The sequence below is a fragment of the Dendrobates tinctorius genome, unplaced genomic scaffold (assembly GCF_039654945.1).
Source record: "Dendrobates tinctorius isolate UK_male_01 unplaced genomic scaffold, ASM3965494v1 ptg000113l, whole genome shotgun sequence".
Lineage (NCBI taxonomy): Eukaryota > Metazoa > Chordata > Amphibia > Anura > Dendrobatidae > Dendrobates > Dendrobates tinctorius.
The window spans coordinates 4,129,959-4,149,099 of record NW_027361781.1 but is presented as its reverse complement, the minus strand read 5'-3'; positions in this window follow the sequence as shown (position 1 = coordinate 4,149,099).

Below are 19,141 nucleotides of genomic sequence, written 5' to 3'. Positions count from 1 at the left end.
AAAGATGTGCAGAGCGAGGACAGCAGCACACAAAGGGAAGGAGGAGGCGTAGCACCCCAACAGGCAGGAAGAAGCAGTGTGGTGGCAGCAGACAAAAGGCGGCAACCGTTCCTCGTAACACCAGCATGGCGGAAATTGGCAGTACAACTGTTAGGTCTTCCAGAGTCTGGTTGCTTTTTAAAGACTCTGCCAATAACCCCAAACTGGCCATTTGCACCACTTGCCATGCCAGCATCAACAGGGGTAGCAAAACTAACAGCCTGACCACCACCAGCATGATCAAGCTCGTGGCAGCAAAGCACCCAACTTTGTGGGATGAACCCCAGGCTACAGGAACAGTGTTTGTGGGTGAATACACTGCTTCTTCCACTGTTGTGCATGCAGGCCAATCCCCTGTCCACGGTGTATGCGAAGATGCCTCCTGCCCTGCACCTGTCGTTTCCCACACTCAACTACCACCATCATCAAGCATGTCCACGTCCTTGTCCCAGTGCAGCCTTCAGTTGTCCATACTCCAGTCATTGGAACGCAAGAGTAAATTCGCAGCCAACGCCCCACTGGCCACAGTACTAAATTCACACATTTCTCATCTGTTTGCGGTTGAAATGTTACCTTTTATGCTTGTGGAGATGGAAGCTTTCCACAACCTGATCGCAGCGACCGTCCCAAGGTACTCAGTCCCCAGCTGCCACTACTTCTATCAGTGTGCTGTCCCCGCATTACACAAGCATGTGTCCCTAGACATTACCTGTGCCCTGAACAATGCTGTTACTGGGAAAGTCCACCTTACCACAGACACGTGGACAAGTGCTTGTGGACAGGGACGCTATATCTTGCTGCTGGCACACTGGGTCAACATAGTGGAAGCCGGGACCCAGACAAACCTTGGAATGGAACATGTCCTGCCAACACCAAGGATTGCGGGCCCTACGTTAATCAGGGTTTCCCCCACAGTCTAGAGCTCCTGCACCTCCTCCTCCTCCTGTTCCTCTTCAGCCTCCATCTCCGAAATGAGCGCATCAATCACAATCTGGAAGCATTGCAGCACTGCCTCAGCCAAGCGTCAACAGGCTGTGCTGAAGCTAAAATGCTTAGGTGACAAATTGCACAATGCTGAAGAGTTGTGGACAGCTCTGAAAGAGCAGGCTGATCTGTGGCTGACACTGCTGAACCTACAGCCAGGCCCGGTCGTGTGTGACAATGGCCGGAACCTGGTCGCGGCTTTGAGGCGAGGCAAGCTCACATACGTACCATGCCTGGCCCATGTGCTTTAACTTGCTGTTCAACGTTTTCTAAAAAGCTACCCAGAGCTGCCGGATCTGCTTGTGAAAGTACGCCACCTGTGTGCCCATATTCGAAAGTCAGCTCCAGCTTCTGTCGCCCTTGCAGATTCCAGCTCACCAACTGGTGTGTGATGTCCCCATGCATTGGAACTCTACACTACATATGTTGGAAAGGATTTGTGAGCAGAAGAGAGTAGTTGTTGACTACTAGCATCAACAAGGCCATCGTTTTTCAGGTCAGACTCCACATATAATACCTCAGGAGTGGACAAGGATGTCAGACATATGTGCCATCCTTCAATACTTTGAGGAATCCACCAAAATGGTGAGCAGAGATGTTGCCATAATTAGCATCACCATCCCTCTTCTCTGAATTCTCTACAAGCACAACTGTCATACCGTTTATTCAGTGTGGATGGCCTGAGGACAGGAAGGAGGAGGACACCATGGTCAATCGTCCTATTGGTGAGGACACAGAAGGATTGCTTATTACCAGTCTGGTCCACATGGCTGACACTCATTTCTGGTTGGTGACACTTCTAGACCCACGCTGCAAGGAGAACTTTCACTATCTTCTTCCAGAGTCAGACAGGTCTATTAAAATGGTACAGTACCAGAGGGCCCTTGTTGCATAATTATTACAAAAATTCCCATCTGAAAACGCTGGTGGCAGACATCACAGTTCATTGGACAACCAAGGAGTACAGGCGAGAGAGAAACAACTCCAATCCATCCGAGCCAGGGGAACACTGGCAAAGTTCTGGGAGAGTTTTCTCTGACCCTCCCATCGCCCTGACCCAGAAACGCAGGGTAATGTCACAAGGAACAGAATGTTTTGGAAGATGCTGAGGGAGTACCTTGCTGACCATACCAGTGTCCTCCATGATTCCGCTGTGCCTTTTAATTATTGGGTATCCAAGCTGGACTTGTGGCATGAACTGTCTCTCTTTGCCTTAGAGGTCCTGGCCTGCCCTGCCATTAGCATTTTGTCAGAGAGGGTTTTTAGTGCTGCTGGTGGAATTATAACTGATAAGCACATTCGTCTGTCAACTGAAAATGCAGACGGCTGACTCTTATAAAAATGAACAAGGGCTGGATTGGGCCAGACTTCTCTAGACCACCGAATGATAACAGCAAAACCTAACTTCCCATACAGTGTCTTTTTTGGAAGTGTATTCCCATGCACCTCTTCACACCCACACATGGGTATCCGCTTCGTGATTTTGGCTATTTGGTGTCATCCTCCTCCTACTCCTCATCCTCATCATCCACCAGACCACCACCATTAGAAAACGAGGGTGACCGTGTTGAGTGCTGCTACAGCCACTTTAGTTTGTTGAAAGGGTGTTTATTATGCACGTCCCAAAAATTTAAAAAAATATGTACCCCACAGTGGGAAATGTTTGTAAGCCCATACACTTAGTGTATGGGCATTTCAAGTAAAGGAGACCCGCTCCTTTATAATGGGAACATTTTTTTATGATGCCTTCCTCCACGTCTCTTTCAAGGTTCATTGGAGTGTCTCCTAATTTTTGGCAGGCCTTGCATTCAATGCATACAATATGGGAGACCCACTGCATAATAATGGGAACATTGTTTTCAGGAGGCCCAGCTCTACGTCAGTTCCAAGGGTTATTGTGATGCATGTAACTTTGGTGCAGGGCGGTGGGCCTTGCATTCAATACATAGGGTAACAGTATGGCAGTGCCAAAAGAATAATGCGAACTTGATTTTCCTGTGGCCTTCCAGTTCGTGGGTTCAAAGGCTTATTCGGGTGCGTGTACCTTTGTGACAAGGTCGGCCTTGCTTTCAATGCATAGGCTACCAGTATGGCAGTACCAAAAGAATAATGTGAACTTGGTTTTTCTGTGGCCATCCAGTACATGAGGTTCAAAGGCTTATTGAGGCGCATGTAACTTTGGTGCAGGGTGGGCCTTGCATTCAATGCATAGGCTACTAGTATGGCAGTACCAAAAGAATAATGTGAACTTGGTTTTGATGTGGCCTTCCAGTTTGTGGGTTCAAAGGCTTATTGGGGTGCATGTGACTTTGTGGCAGGGCGGGCCTTGCATTCAATGCCCATGCTAACAGTATGGCAGTACCAAATGAAAATAATGGGAACTTTTGTTTCATGTGGCCATCCAGGTCGTCTGTTTCAAGGGTTATTGGGGTGGGTGTAACTTTGGGGCAAGGCAGCCCTTGCATTCAATGCATAGGCAAGCACTATTGGAGACCCACTTTCTTATAATGGGAACATTTTTTTCAGGAGGCCCTCCTGTACGTCTTGTGAAAGGGATATTGGGGTGCGTCCTAATTTTTGGCAGCCCAGCCACTCAATACATAGGCAATAACTGTATAGGAGACCCACTGTTTTATAATGGCCCTTTAAGAATAGTAATGCTGACTGATGCCCCTATAAAAATAGGCTTTATGACTTTAAGAGTCACTCCTTCATAAATTAAACAAGATGTGTCTGATGTTGTGTCACACACCATATGGCCAGCTAAGTTTGTTAAATTCTACAGTGACATGTCCCAGTAAATGCATTTGTATGGGTTGAAATCAATGGTAATGTTGAAAAATACATCAAAAATGCTACGTGTGAACATAGCCAAAGTGGTGGAGGAGAATTTTTTTATGGTTATTTCTTTTGCCTTACATACTTATTATTACCCTGGAAAGGATGTCCCTTAACATACTTCCCTGTAAAATCCTTTTTGGTTTCATTTTTGTATTTTTTACTGAGTGCCTGTAAAAGTTGGGTGACACTCTGACAACATTGGTCACAGCAGTGACCAAGGAGTTAGAAATGCTTCCAGGGGCATCCCCCATGATGTTCCCATGTCCTTTATGCACTGTCCCCATACATTTCCGAAGTTTTTATAACCTAGAAACACCTCCGGGAGGAGGAGGGGGGCGCAGCAAAAAAGCTCAGATTCCCCAAAGACTAACATTTGGATCGTTGCTCGGGTCGAGTACCCGAGTATTCCAATTTGCTTGACCCGAGCAACGAGCACACGAGCAATTTAGTGCTCGCTCATCACTAGATATTAGATTTTTGTGTTGGCAATGTGTGTGGGATTGTTAGGTTTGTGGCAGAAGTGGCTGTATTTTCTGCTGCTGTAGTGAGGCTTGAGTAGAGATTATGGGATTTTAGACATCAGCTGTGAAATTTTCTACAGTAGTGATGGGATTGTGTGCATGAATTGAAGCCAATAGTGGGATCATAACGTAGCTAATGTATCAGTGTTTAAAATTTTTGTATCCTTGAAAATTTCATGGTACTGGATACAATAACTGGTGAGTGTGTTCTACATTTTTCTATGTGTAAGGGCACATCTTTTCTTTAATCATAGAGTTTTTAACATTTGGTATTTAGCCATTCACATTTGTGCGAATTATAAGTGTTTATATCTGATAATTATCTAGAGAGATAATTATTTGAGACCAAGAGATAAAGATTAAAAAAAGAATGTAAAACTGTACAGCAGTTTTGACAAGACGTATGGTAATTTATAGAGAACAAAGCCGGATAATGAAATCCTTGTTGGTAATTTATTGCAAAGTGTAATTTTATTGCTTCTCTTTATTATGGAATACAAAATATCACTAAGCGGAGAAGTCATAGGGATGACAACAAACCCACCAGGATAATGTGCTAAGAAGTCAAATATGTATGGTTTTCAGACACTTATATGAATTTAAAGTGCCTTTCACCACCATCTACTGTCACACACAATGTGGGAAGACTAAGTGCAACACGAAGGGATGAGGGGAAGGAAGCCCAAACACTAAGGAAAGGGGGAGTGCAGACCCCTAGGCAAATCTAATAGCACCCTGTCTACCCTACTGTCCCTATATTGGTTCCCAACCAATTACCGAGCAGGAACTTAAGCCCTATATGTCCCTAGAGCTATGCCCTGAATAGGGAAGGGGGGGTGAGCACTGGTCAGTCCCCAATGTATACTAAAGAGAAGAAGAGAAACATACAAAGTGAAAGAAGCTTATCCCCAAACGTCGTCCAACAGCACCAGAGAGGAAATAAGCCGACTGCTATAGTTTCAAGCCTTCACAAGGAAAAATGTGAATATCACCAAGGACTCCCTGAAGCAGACTGAGAGTCTATAAACACCCAGGTCCAGGTGTGTCAACTAGAGCCGGAGGGAGGTTGCCACTGGGTTCAACAGTCAGAAGATTAAGAAGGCATCTCAAATGCCAAACGCAGAGACTTTCTGCAGCCAGAAGCAGAGCGACTGTCTGTAGCATCAGACACACCTGTGACACCTGCCCCCCAAAAAAAAATACATATGCCCATGACTCTTAAATTAGAAGTCAAACGGGGACAACCTTTATATATTTAAACCAGCAAGGAATTCAGTTGTAAGAAAGATTCCAGCTTCAGCTTCTATGCAAAAAATTTTTCCTGCTGCAATGATCATTCATCTAATGCATGTGTTAACAGTTGTAAGAATGTAGCGGCACAGGGAATGCATTTACAGTAGTTTGATAAAACAAGTTGTTATTAATTAACTGTTTAGAAAGAAAAGGTCCAAAATCAAGAAAATGCCAATTCATATTTTAATGACAATGCAAACAATACAGTGCAATTCTGACATGCCTTCTCTTGTTCTATTGGTCCTACCTGGCCCTGATTGTGATCCTATTATCCTAAACACTGAGATATAATATAATATACCTAGCAATACGACACTAAGAAGTACGACTCGGATAGGCTAGTTGTCGACTAGATATCCCTAACTTTCCCTAATGAAAATAATTAAAGATGGGCGAACCCGAACAATGAAGTTCAGTGTACGTGCACAGACCTGAAACATGGACTTCTTCCATTCTTCCGTGTTACTGTTTGGATTCAGCAGCCCAAACAAAGCTTGATAAAAGGCTAATTGGCCAGCAAACCATGTAAAAAAGAAGAAAAAAAAAGATGTGGGGTCTGCACTATTTATGATAACAAGCGCAGGTAAAGCCGACAGCTCTGGGTTGCAGCCCTAAGCTGTCTAGTTTATCTTGGCTGGTTATAAAAATAGAGGGGTTCCCAAGCCATTTTTTAAATTATTTAAATAAATAATTTTAAAAAATGGCATGGGTTCCTACCAATATTTGATAACCAGCCAATCTAAAGCAGACAGCTGAGGGTTGGTATTCTAAGGCTGGGAAGGCCCATGGATATTTAGCCCTCTCCATCCTAAAAATAGCATTACACAGACATCCTAGAAAAGGCACATCCAATAGATTTACCAATTCTGGAGCTTTGCCTGGCTTTTCCCACTTGCCCTGGTACATTGGCAAGTGGGGTAATAGGTAATATATTGATGTTGATGTCAGCTTTGTAATGTCAGGTGACATCAAGCTCATGGGACAGTAATAGAAAGGCATCTATCAGACACTCCCATTACTGATTCCGTAGTAAAAGTAAGAAAGACACACACAGAGAAAAATCCTTTAACTGAGCAAAACACTCCCCGATAAAATCCATTTATTAACCCCTTTCTGCCATTGGATGTACTATCCCATCCATGTGCCCTGGGACTTAATTCCCAAGGACGGGATAGTACGTCATAGCGATCAGCGGTGCCCCCCGGGTGTCAGCTGATTATCACAGCTGACACCCAGCACTATATGTCAGGGGCAGTTACGAACCGCCCCCCGACACATTAACCCCTGGCACACTGCGATCAAACATGATCGCAGTGTACCGGGGCATAGGAGAGAAGCACGCAGGGAGGGGGCTCCCTTCGTGCTTCCCTGCGACCCCCATAGCAGCACAATGTGCTGTGTCGCTCCGAGGGTCTCCTCTCTGCAGGCCCCAGATCCAATATGGCCGCGGGGGCCTTTGAGGGCCTGCAGAGGGGTGTATTGAACAGTGCCGGCTGAGAGCAGGCAGGTGGAAGCCTCTGCAGCGCCTGTCAGAGAGACGTCTAAACTGTCAGATCAGCGATCTGACACCTTATAGTGATGTCCCCCCGGGGACAATATAATAAAGTTAAAAAAAACAAGTGTAAAAATAATTTATAAAAAAATCCCCAAATAAAAAAAAAAAATTCCCCAATAAAAATGCACATATTTAGTATCGCCGCGTCCGTAACGACCCATCCTATAAAACTGTCCCACTATTTAACCCCTTTGGTTAACACCTTTAAAAAAAAAAAAAGAAGCAAAAAACAATGCTTTATCATCATACCGCTGAACATAAAGTGCAATAATGCACGATCAAAAAGACACATATAAATATCCATGGTACCGCTGAAAACGTCATCTTGTCCCACAAAAAACGAGGTGCCACACAGCATCATCAGCAAAAAAATAAAAAAGTTATTGCTCGCAGAAAAAAGCGATGCAAAAATAATTACTTTTTATATAAAATTGTTTTCATTGCATAAAAGCGCCAAGACATAAAAAAACGACATAAATGAGGTATCGCTGTAACCGTACTGACCCGAAGAAGAAAACCGCTTTATCAATTTTACCACACGCGGAATAGTGTGTCCCTATAAAAACGTCAACTCGTCCTGCAAAGAATAAGATCTCATATGACTCGTTGGGTCAAAATACGGAAAAATTATAGCTCTCAAAATGTGGTGATGCAAAACCTTTTTTTTTACAATAAAAAGCGTCTTTTAGCGTGCGACAGCTGCCAAACATAAAAACCCGCTATAAATAGTAAATCAAACCCCCATCACCCCCTTAGTTAGGGAAAATTAATGAAATTAAAAATTATTTATTCCCATTTTTTTAGGGCTAGGGTTAGAGCTAGTGCTAGGGCTAGGGTAAGGCTGTGTGCACACAATGCGGATTCTACTGTGGATTTTTCCGCGTAGATTTGGCTAAATCCGCAGGTCAGATGGCCTGCGTTTTACCTGCGGATTTAGTGCGAATTAGCCTGCGGTTTTCCCCTGCATTTTGACACCTAGTAATGGAGCAGGTGTCAAACCGCTGTGGATTCCGCTCAAAGAAAGTGTAATGCTGCGGATTTAAAACTGCAGCAAATCCGTGTGGAAAAATCTGCAGCATGTGCACTGCATTTTTCATTTGCCATTGAATATAAAGATACTGTACAACGCATCAGAAACTGCTGCGGATCCGCAGGGCCAAATCTGCTGCGGATCCGCAGCAGAATCTACAACGTGTGCCCACATCCTTAGGGTTAGGGCTAGGATTAGTGCTGAGATAAGGGTTAGGGATGTGTTGGGGTTAGGGTTGAAGTTAGAATTGGGGGGTTTCCACTGTTTAGGCACATCAGGTGCTCTCCAAACGCAACATGGTGTCTGATCTCAATTCCAGCCAATTCTGCGTTGAAAAAGTCAAACGGTGCTCCTTCCCTTCCAAGCTCTGCCATGCGCCCAAACATTGGTTTACCCCCACGTATGGGGTATCAGCCTACTCAGGACAAATTGCATTACAAATTTTGGGGTCCAATGTCTCCTTTTACTGTTGGGAAAATAAAAAATAGGGGGCAAAAATATCATTTTTGTGGAAAAAAATGATTTTTTTATTTTTATGGCTCTACGTTATAAATTTCTGTGAAGCACTTTGGGGTTCAAAGTGCTCACCACACAACTAGATAAGTTCCTAAGGGGGTATAGTTTCCAAAATGGGGTCACATGTGGGGGGTTTCCACAGTTTAGGCACATCAGGGGCTCTCCAAAGGCAACATGACACCCGCAGACCATTCCATCAAGTCTGCTTTGCAAAACGTCACTACTTCCCTTCCGAGCCCCGACGTTTGCCCATACAGTGGTTTTCTCCCAGATATGGGGTATCAGCATACTCAGGACAAATTGGACAACAACTTTTGGGGTCCAATTTCTCCTGTTACCCTTGGGAAAATAAAAAAATGAGGACTAAAAGATCATGTTTGTGGAAAAAATATGATTTTTTTCTTTTCACGCCCGGGCGTTATAAACTTCTCTGAAGCACTTGGGGGTTCAAAGTGCTCACCACACATCTATATAAGTTCCTTGGGGTGTCTAGTTTCCAAAATTAGGTCACTTGTGGGGGGTTTCCACAGTTTAGGCACATCAGGGGTTCTCCAAAGGCAACATGACACCCGCAGACCATTCCATCAAAGTCTGCATTCCAAAACATCACTACTTCCCTTCCGAGCCCTGACGTGTGCCCATACAGTAGTTTTCTCCCACATGGCACATCAGGGGCTTTCCAAATGTGACATGGTGTCCGATCTCAATTCCAGTCAAAAAAGTCAAATGGCGCTGCTTCCCTTCCGAGCTCTGCTATGCGCCCAAATAATAATTTACCCCCACATATGGGATATCAGCGTACTCAGGACAAATTGCACAATAACTTTTGGGGTCCTGTTACCCATGGGAAAATAAAAATTGGGGGTGAAGAGATCATTTTTGTGGAAAAAATATGATTTTTTAATCGTACGGCTGTACGTTATAAACTTCTGTGAAGCCCTTGGAGGTTCAAAGTTCTAACCACATATCTAGATAAGCTCCCTGGGGGGTCTAGTTTCCAAAATGAGGTCACTTGTAGGGGGGTTTCCACTATTTAGGCACATCAGGGGCTGTCCAAACGTGACATGGCGTCCGATCTGAATTCCAGCCAATTTTGCTTTGAAAAAGTCAAAACGTGCTCTTTCCCTTCTGAGCTCTGCCATGCGCCGAAACAGTGGTTCCCCCCACAGATCAGGTATCGGCGTACTCAGGAGAAATTGCACAATAACTTTTGCTGTCCAATTTCTCCTGTTATCCTTGGTAAAATAAAAAAAATTGGACCTGAAGTAATTTTTTTGTGAAAAAAAGTTAAATTTTCATTTTTTTAAACATTCAAAAAATTCCTGTGAAGCACATGAAGGATTAATAAACTTCTTGAATGTGTTTTTGAGCACCTTGAGGGGGGGTGCAGTTTTTAGAATGGTGTCACTTTTGGGTATTTTCTATCATATAGACCCCTCAAAGTGACTTCAAATGTGATGTGGTCCGTAAAAATAAAATGGTGCTGTAAAAATGAGAAATCGCTGGTCAACTTTTAACCATTATAACTTCCTAACAAAAAAAAATTGTGCTGATGTATGGTAAACATGTGGGAAATGTTATTTATTAAGTTTTTTTTGTGCCATACCTCTTTGATTTAAGGGCATAAAAATTCAAAGTTGGAAAATTACGAAATTTTCAAAATTTTCACCAAATTTCCATTTTTTTCACAAATAAACGCAAGTCATATCAATTAAATTTTACCACTAACATGAAGTACAATATGTCTTGAGACAACATTGTCAGAATCTCCGGGATCCATGGAAGTGTTCCAGAGTTATTACCTCATAAAGGGACAGTGGTCAGAATTGTAAAAATTGGCCCGGTCATGAACGTGCAAACCACCCTTGGGGGTTAAGGGGTTAAGGTAAAAATAAAAAATCAAAGTAATCCTCATCTGTCCACCATTAATCCACAATGCTACCCAACTCTCCTACATCCAAATGCTGTGGTGAGCTCACGCTGTGAGCGGTGGAATCAGGCCCAGGATCACCAGAATTGTGCCATTTCTTCGGCAGCTGATGGTTGGTGTTATTAGTTTGAGAGGGTCTAAAATCTATGGCTGCTTACCAGCCTATTAGTATCAGCCTGCATCTGTCATTTTAGCCTTTACTGATTATTATTAATAATAATAATAATAATAATAATCTTTATTTTTATATAGCGCTAACATATTCCGCAGCGCTTTACAGTTTTGCACACATTATCATCACTGTCCCCGATGGGGCTCACAATCTAAATTCCCTATCAGTATGTCTTTAGAATGTGGGAGGAAACCGGAGTACCCGGAGGAAACCCACGCAAACACATGAAGAACATACAAACTCCTTGCAGATGTTGTCCTTGGTGGGATTCGAACCAGGAACCCACTGAGCTACCGTGATTATTAAAAATAGAGTGGACCCCACATTATTATTTTTGGGTCCCTCTTTTAATCACCAGTAGGGATGAGTGAGTATACTCGTTAGGATTCGGTACTCGGCGAGAAATGCGGTACTCGCGGTACTCGAATCCTGGCCAGTATTTCACTACTTGCCTCACAATATTCGGCACAGCCCGCAAAGTCCCCACACAGCCCAGCACAGTCCCCGCACAGCCCTGCAAAGTCCCCGCACAGCCTAGCACAGGCCAGGACAGTCCCGCACAGCCTGGCACAGTCCTGCACAGGCCAGCACAGTCCCACACAGCCCGGCATAGTCCCCGCACCGTACCTGCAAAGCCCAGCACAGTCCCACACAGCCCAGCATAGTCCCCGCACCGTATCTGCAAAGCCCAGCACAGTCCCACACAGTCCAGCATAGTCCCCGCACAGTCCCTGCAAAGCACAGCACAGTCCCACACAGCCTGGCATAGTTCCCGCACAGTACCTGCAAAGCCCAGCACAGTCCCGCACAGCACGGCACAGTCTTCACACAGGGCAGCACAGTCCCGCACAGCCCGGCACAGTCTTCGCACAGGGCAGCACAGTCCCGCACAGCCCCGCACAGTTTTCGCACAGGCCAGCACAGACCTGCACAGCCCGGCACAGTCTTCACACAGGCCAGCACAGTCCCACACAGCCTGGCACAGTTTTCGCACAGGCCCAGCCCAGCGCACACACAGCCCATTAATCGCATTTCCCATAGACTTACATTGGACTCGTTACGAGTACCCGAGTATTAGGAGGTACTCGTAACGAGTACAACGAGTCCGAATACTTCACTACTCGCTCATCCCTAATCACCAGTAAAGGCTACACAGACAGCTGTGAACGAATAATAATAGGCTGCGAACCTTTATGGATATCCCCTTCACAGAATAATAACACCAGTCCCCAACTGTTTGCTTTCTCTCAGCTGGTTAGTAAAAATGAGGCAAATTTATTTATTTATTTATTTCATAGTAGTACTCATCAGCCGTATCAGCGATACGGCTGATGAGTACTACTATGCCGGTCACAGCTTCTGACTGACTGTTAAATTTCTAAACTTTGTGTGGCTTAGTTTTACTCCCACCGAGCTGAACATTAAATGGGACACAATTGCAACCATAACAGCAATATTCACAGAGGGCATATGAAACATACATCGATTTAAGAAAATATTGGCATAAATATACACTGACTGATAATATCAAAGATACACTGGACTGTCAGAGGATGGGTAGGGGCCTTTTAGTTCCCGCTTCAGCTTCTAATGGTGGTCACTGCTCCAGATCCTAACAGGAATCTACACTACATAATCCTGCTGTGCCACAAGTGTCGCACTGTAGGCCTGTTGTTTTCACTGCGTAAAGAGACAACTCATGTCCCTCTCTGCTCACGTGATCGAGTAACTGTTCCTTCCACCGGGGTCCCGTTTCTTTTGCTGGGTCTCCGGTCACTGAATCAAGTTTCCAACACTTCAAATGTGTCTTCGCCACCCATTGTCTTAACATCGACATGCCGGATATACTATTCTTCACAAAGGCTCTGCACCCCCTGCCTCATCCACCTTCAATGATGTCAATGCATTTCCAAAAAAAGTTCCTATAAAGTTTGGTTGTAAGCCAGTGCAGGCCTTGCTTCACAGGTTACCTGCTACATGTCTGGGTGATGACTGAACTCCTGCCTTGGTCACAGTAGAAAAGGTTTTGTATGTCCTGTGCACTGACGAGACAAGATTGGGCAGTCATCATTCAGGATCACAGATATCCCACTGCCAGGCCGAAGGGAATAAGTCTTATATAGAAAGGGTCAGAGCTGGAAATGTTGAGTCTTTGCATAAACTTAATAGATTTGTCAATAAATGTTTAAAAATGCTGATAATTGTGCTTCAGTAAGCATAGAAACATCTGACTAAAAATTGAAGCAACAAACATTGTGAAATACCACAATTTGTGTCTCAAAACTTTTGGCTACTGCTGTAGACAGCGCTATCTCCTATAACCTAGTCTAGACAGGGCTATTTACTATTTCCTAGTCTAGACAGAACCACAGTGGCCTGTAAAAGTTTGTGCACCCCTGGTCAACATTACTGTTATTGTGAACACTTAAGCAAGTTTAATATGAAATGATCTTTAAAAAGGGCTAAAGTTAAAGATGACACATTTACTTTTATATTTTAGGCAACAAATATATTATTATATTTTACAGTTTAAAAATTATAAAAAAGAAAATGAGCTGATGCAAAAGTTTGGGAACCCTGTCTGGTTAGTACCTAGTAGAACCCTCTTTTGAAAGTATCACAGCTTGTAAACGCTTTTTAAAGCCAGACAAGAGTCTTTCAATTCTTGTTTGAGGGATTTTCATCAATTCTTCCTTGGAAAATTCTTCCAGTTCTGTGAGATTCCTGGGTTGTCTTGCATGCACTGCTATTTTGAGGTCTAGCCAAAGATTTTCAATGACGTTTGAATAAGGACCTCATGCTGTGAACAGGTAATTGCAGCAGAGATCTGCTCTGAGAACAAGCCTAGGATTCATACACACAGAGGCGGAGACGTACATTGCCAAGGCAAGAGCTTCCTCTGTTCAAAAGAGTTGACTCAGATTATCTGGAACCAGTGGTCAGTGATAAATATTGGGTTTTGCATCTATCCAATTTTTATGGAAGATATACAGTGCAGACCAAAAGTTTGGACACACCTTCTCCTTCAAGACTGTTGGAAGACCATTTCCGGTGACTACCTCTTGAAGTTCATCAAGAGAATGCCAACAGTGTGCAAAGCAGTAATCAAAGCAAAAGGCGGCTACTTTGAAGAACCTAGAATATAAGACATATTTTCAGCTGTTAATTATATATTTCCACATGTGTTAATTCATAGATTTGATGCCTTCAGAGTGAATCTACAATTTTCATAGTCATATAAATAAAGAAAACTCTTTGAATGAGAAGGTGTGTCCAAACTTTTGGTCTGTACTGTATTTTTGGCATTGTAGCGAAGGGATGAACATAACACATTCATTCATATCACTGTGAGGCAATTCTGACAACTCCAACTTAATATCAGCAGGTGGATAATGCTATCCATGCCATGTTTTATCTCTTTAGAAAGGTAAAATCGTGACGGGAAACATGATAAGAATATCTCATGCCTGGGACTACCAGGAGCGAAGATATTCTGAAAGTTGGGGATCTCATAACCTTCTAAAAGAACGAGCACATCCCACAGCCATCCTCCAAATGAGCTCACCAAGGAGATATTTGTGGGCGTAACCTTGATCTAATAAAAAGCACAATTTTGTTTTCTGTCATTTTTCAGTCCTGGGAGGTACAGCTTTCTGTAGTTCTGTCTGTATTCCTAAAGAGGACCTCCCTCCGCTAAACTCTGAGCCATTTCCATGACACAGGTTTAGTACTTTTCTTTTGTTATTCCTTATATTTTATGTGATTGTATATACCATGTTGTTTTGTTCCCATTTTGTAACATCTTTGTATATTTTTATAAACACTGCCTGAATTAAATATGTAAAATATAACAGCTTGGGTACACTTGCTATGTAAACCGCACCCCTGAAGCCATACGCTACCTGTAATTTCTGTCCAAACGGGTTGTATAAATGATTGGTGGTTGCAGCCTGTTTGTTTTGTCATTATGGAGTTGGCAGTTATCATATTGGGGTTTATATATATATTCCATGCTTTGGAATTGGAGGTGTATATACCATACACTCACTGTGATTTTCCCAATAACTGACCTAGTAGGGAAAACAGTCACGGTCTTGTCCATCACTCATCAGTCAGTTGTGTAAGTATCCTGATGATTGGAGGGTGCAACTGTGTAACTATCCTGACGATTGGAGGCAGCAGAGTTGCACCCCTCTGACAAAGTGGTTCCAGCGGTGGGATCTGTGTGATGTCTCCAATGTTCTCCCTGACAAATTAGTGTCAGCGGTGGGATATGCACAATTCCCCCTGCTGTTATCTGAAGTACTGCTCAATTCTGGTAGAGACAGAAGCAGATTTTTCTAATACAATATATTACAAATTTGCATATTTTCATGTGTATTATTGCTTTATGAAGTGAAAATTAAAATGGCTACGCTTTAAAAGAAGTCTAGCTAGCTATGCTAGGACAATAATTGTCATAGTCTAGACTGCAGTATCTCCTATGTTACAGTCTAGACTGCACTATCTCCTATGTCTCAGTCTAGACAGCACTATCACTTGTGTAGTAGTCTAGACTACACTATCTCTTATGTTCCAGTCTAGACTGCACTATCTCCTATGTCCTAGTATAGGCTGCACTATCTCCTATGTCCTAGTATAGGCTGCACTATCTCCTAGGTTCTAGTCTAGACTGCATCATCACCTATGTCTTAGCCTAGACTGCACTGTCACATATGTCCTAGCCTAGATTGCAGTATCTTTTTTCTTCTCATCTAGACTGCACTGTCTCCTCTGTTCCAGTTTAGATTTCACTATGTCATAGACCAGACTGTGCTATCTCCTAGGTTGTAGCCTAGCCTGCACTATCACCTATGTCTTAGCCTAAACTGTGCTATCTCCTATTGTTAGGTTGAACAATAAGAAATGTTCACTGGTTGCCTGCTCCTGGCCCAATGGATAGTGATCAAATGCGCACTAAAGAATCACACCAGACACACAGTCGGATATAACCTCTCTTTGATCAATCTATGGCACAGCTGAAGAGAATTTATTAGTCGTGAACATAGATTTATATATTCCCTGTAAGGGAGCTCGGTTAGCTCTAAAATGGGAGTGATCGGATGTATTCCATTAGTTAGTGGGTTGGGCAATGAGCTAGTCCATGGGCGGATCCATGAGGTCATCAGGTTGGGTTGGTCCATGAGGTCATCAGAGTCGGTGTCATCGTGGGTGGATCCATGAGGTTATCAGGCTGGGTTGGTCCATGAAGTCATGACGTTTGGCGTCAACGTGGGCGGATCCATGAGGTCAGCAGGCTGGGTTGGTCCATGAAGTCATCAGGGTGGGCGTCAATGTGGACGGATTCATGAGGTTATCAGGGTGGGCATCATCTTGGATGCCAGCACATGGTGTGTGGTGAAACAGAAAATGGCAGCCATCTTTAGTGTCACACTTTGATCTGAACAAGCTCATGTAAGGTTAAACAATACACTTTATGGGTAGTTTATCTCAATCTCTTATGTTTTGAGGCTAATTATTTGATCTTATGGCTCTCCTCAACACTATGTCCTTGTATAGACTGCACTATCACCTATATCATAGCCTAGACTGCACTATCACCTATGTTTTAGCTTAAATTGCACAATCTTCTATGTCCTTGTACAACAGACTGCACTATCACCAACACTACCGTTCAAAAGTTTGGGGTCACCCAAACAATTTTGTGTTTTCCATGAAAACTCATACTTTTATTAATCAAATGAGTTGCCAAATGAATTTGAACTCTAGTCCAGACATTGACAAGGTTCGAAAAAAAGATTTTTATTTGAAATAATAATTTTCTCCTTCAGGCTTTGCTTTCATCAAAGAATGTTCCCTTTGCAGCAATTACAGCATTGCAGACCTTTGGCATTCTAGCTGTTAATTTGCAGAGGTAATCTGGAGAAATTTCACCCCATGCTTCCAGAAGCCCCTCCCACAAGTTGGTTTGGCTTGATAGGCACTTTTTGCGTACCATACGGTCAAGCTGCTCCCACAACAGCTCAATGGGGTTGAGATCTGGTGACTGCGCTGGCCACTCCATTACAGATTGAATACCAACTGACTGCTTCTTACTGAAATAGTTCTTGCATAATTTGGAGGTGTGCTTTGGGTCATAGTCCTACTGTAGGATGAAATTTGCTGCAGTCAAGCGCTATCCACAGGGTATGGCATGGCGTTGCAAAATGGAGTGATAGCCTTCCTTATTCAAAATCCCTTTTACCTTGTACAAATCTCCCACTTTACCAGGACCAAAGCAACCCCATATCATCACATTACCTCCACCATGCTTGACAGATGGTGTCAGGCACTCTTCCAGCATCTTTTCAGTTGATCTGCATCTCACAAATGTTCTGTGTGATCCAAAAACCTCAAACTTGGATTCGTCTGTCCATAACACTTTTTTTCAAGTCTTCCTCTGTCCAATATCTGTGTTCTTTTGCCCATATTAATCTTTTCCTTATATTAGCCAGTCTCAGATATGACTTTTTCTTTGCCACTCTGCCCTGAAGGCCAGCATCCCAGAGTCGCCTCTTCACTATAGCTGTTGACACTGGAGTTTCGCGTGTACTATTTAATGAAGGTGCCAGTTGAGGACGTGTGAGGCGTCAATCTCTCAAACTACAGACTCTAATGTACTTGTCTTGATGCTCAGTTGTGCAGCGGGGCCTCCCACTTCTCTTTCTATTCTGGTTAGAACCTGTTTGTGCTCTCCTCTGAAGGAAGTAGTACACACCGTTGTAGGAAATCTTCAGTTTCTTGGCAATTTCTCGCATTGAATAGCCTTCATTTCTAAGAACAATAATAGACTGTTGAGTTTCACATGAAAGTTCTTTTTTTCTGGCCATTTTGAGAGTTTAATGGAACCAACTATTGTAATGCTCCAGATTCTCAACTAGCTCAAAGGAAGGTCAGGTTTATAGCTTCTCTAATCAGCCAAACTGTTTTCAGCTGTGCTAACATACTTGCACAAGGGATTTCAAGGGTATTCTAATCATCTATTAGCCTTCTTACACAGTTAGCAAACACAAAGCACCATAAGAACACTGGAGTGATGGTTGTTGGAAATGGGCCTCTATACACCAAGACTGCAGTTACCTACATCCTAGCCTAGACTGCACTATCTCCTAGGTTGTAGCCTAGACTGCACTGTCACTTATGTCTTAACCTAGACTGCACTGTCACCTACATCTCCTAGCCTAGACTGCAGTATCTCCTAGATCCTAGCATAAACCGCACTATCTCTTAGGTCCAAGCCTATGCTGAACTAACGCTTCTGTCCAAATCTAGATATCACCTTGTCTTATTCTCTAGCCTAGATTGTGCCATCTCCTACACTCTAGCCTCCTTCTCTTATTCCATAGTACTACATATATTCAGACTTTTAATGAAATTTGCATTAAAAAATATTTTTGATTTTTTTCCCCCCAGTAAATACAATCGGAGCACTATTACAGTACATTGTTTCTACATCCAGTAATAAGTTGATTCGTCAAAAGCATAGATTATGTAAATGAATGGCCTTCGCTTAATGCTTCTATGATGGTCCTGGAGTGGATTCCACTTGTCAACCTGTAAGAGCATTTCATGTTGGTAACGACTTTATCGCTTACGCAATTGTGCGAGTGAAGCCGTTGCCATGGTAACGCAGCGGCACCGCTGATTACTCATCCAAAGTGTAGCACCTAGTTAGCCATAGATACACTAAGATCACTCCATTTCTAGGGACTGAGACTGAAATAATTCAATTTCCAGAAGTCTCCCTTTTATGATGTGATTCAGCCAGCTTTAAGTATTAACATATCAATGCGCCTTTGACAGGGGTGCCGGCAAAAGACATATTTTGCAGATACTACATGTCAATTAGAGTCCTTGCTGTTTCCTGGGATAATCATTCCTGCCGGATTAAGGACAGACTGCAAAAAAAATCATTTAATTGGTGCCATTCTGTTTTGTAGCAAAAGAGAAGAAAGAAAGAAAAAAAAAAGATCTGTAATACATTTCACACATTGTGGCTGCCAGGGCATAAAAGATGCATTAGCTGTGAATCTAAAATGGAAAATATATTTCTATAATATGCAAGAGAAAAATGTCAGGTGCAGCTCGCCGGTCAGAGCTTCCAATCATTCCTGATGACTGTAAAATATGATGCTTTGGGGGGTCTGTCAGGTCCTGACATTTAATATGTAGCTGGAAAAATACAATACATACACATTAGATAACATACAAAAAGAAAAAA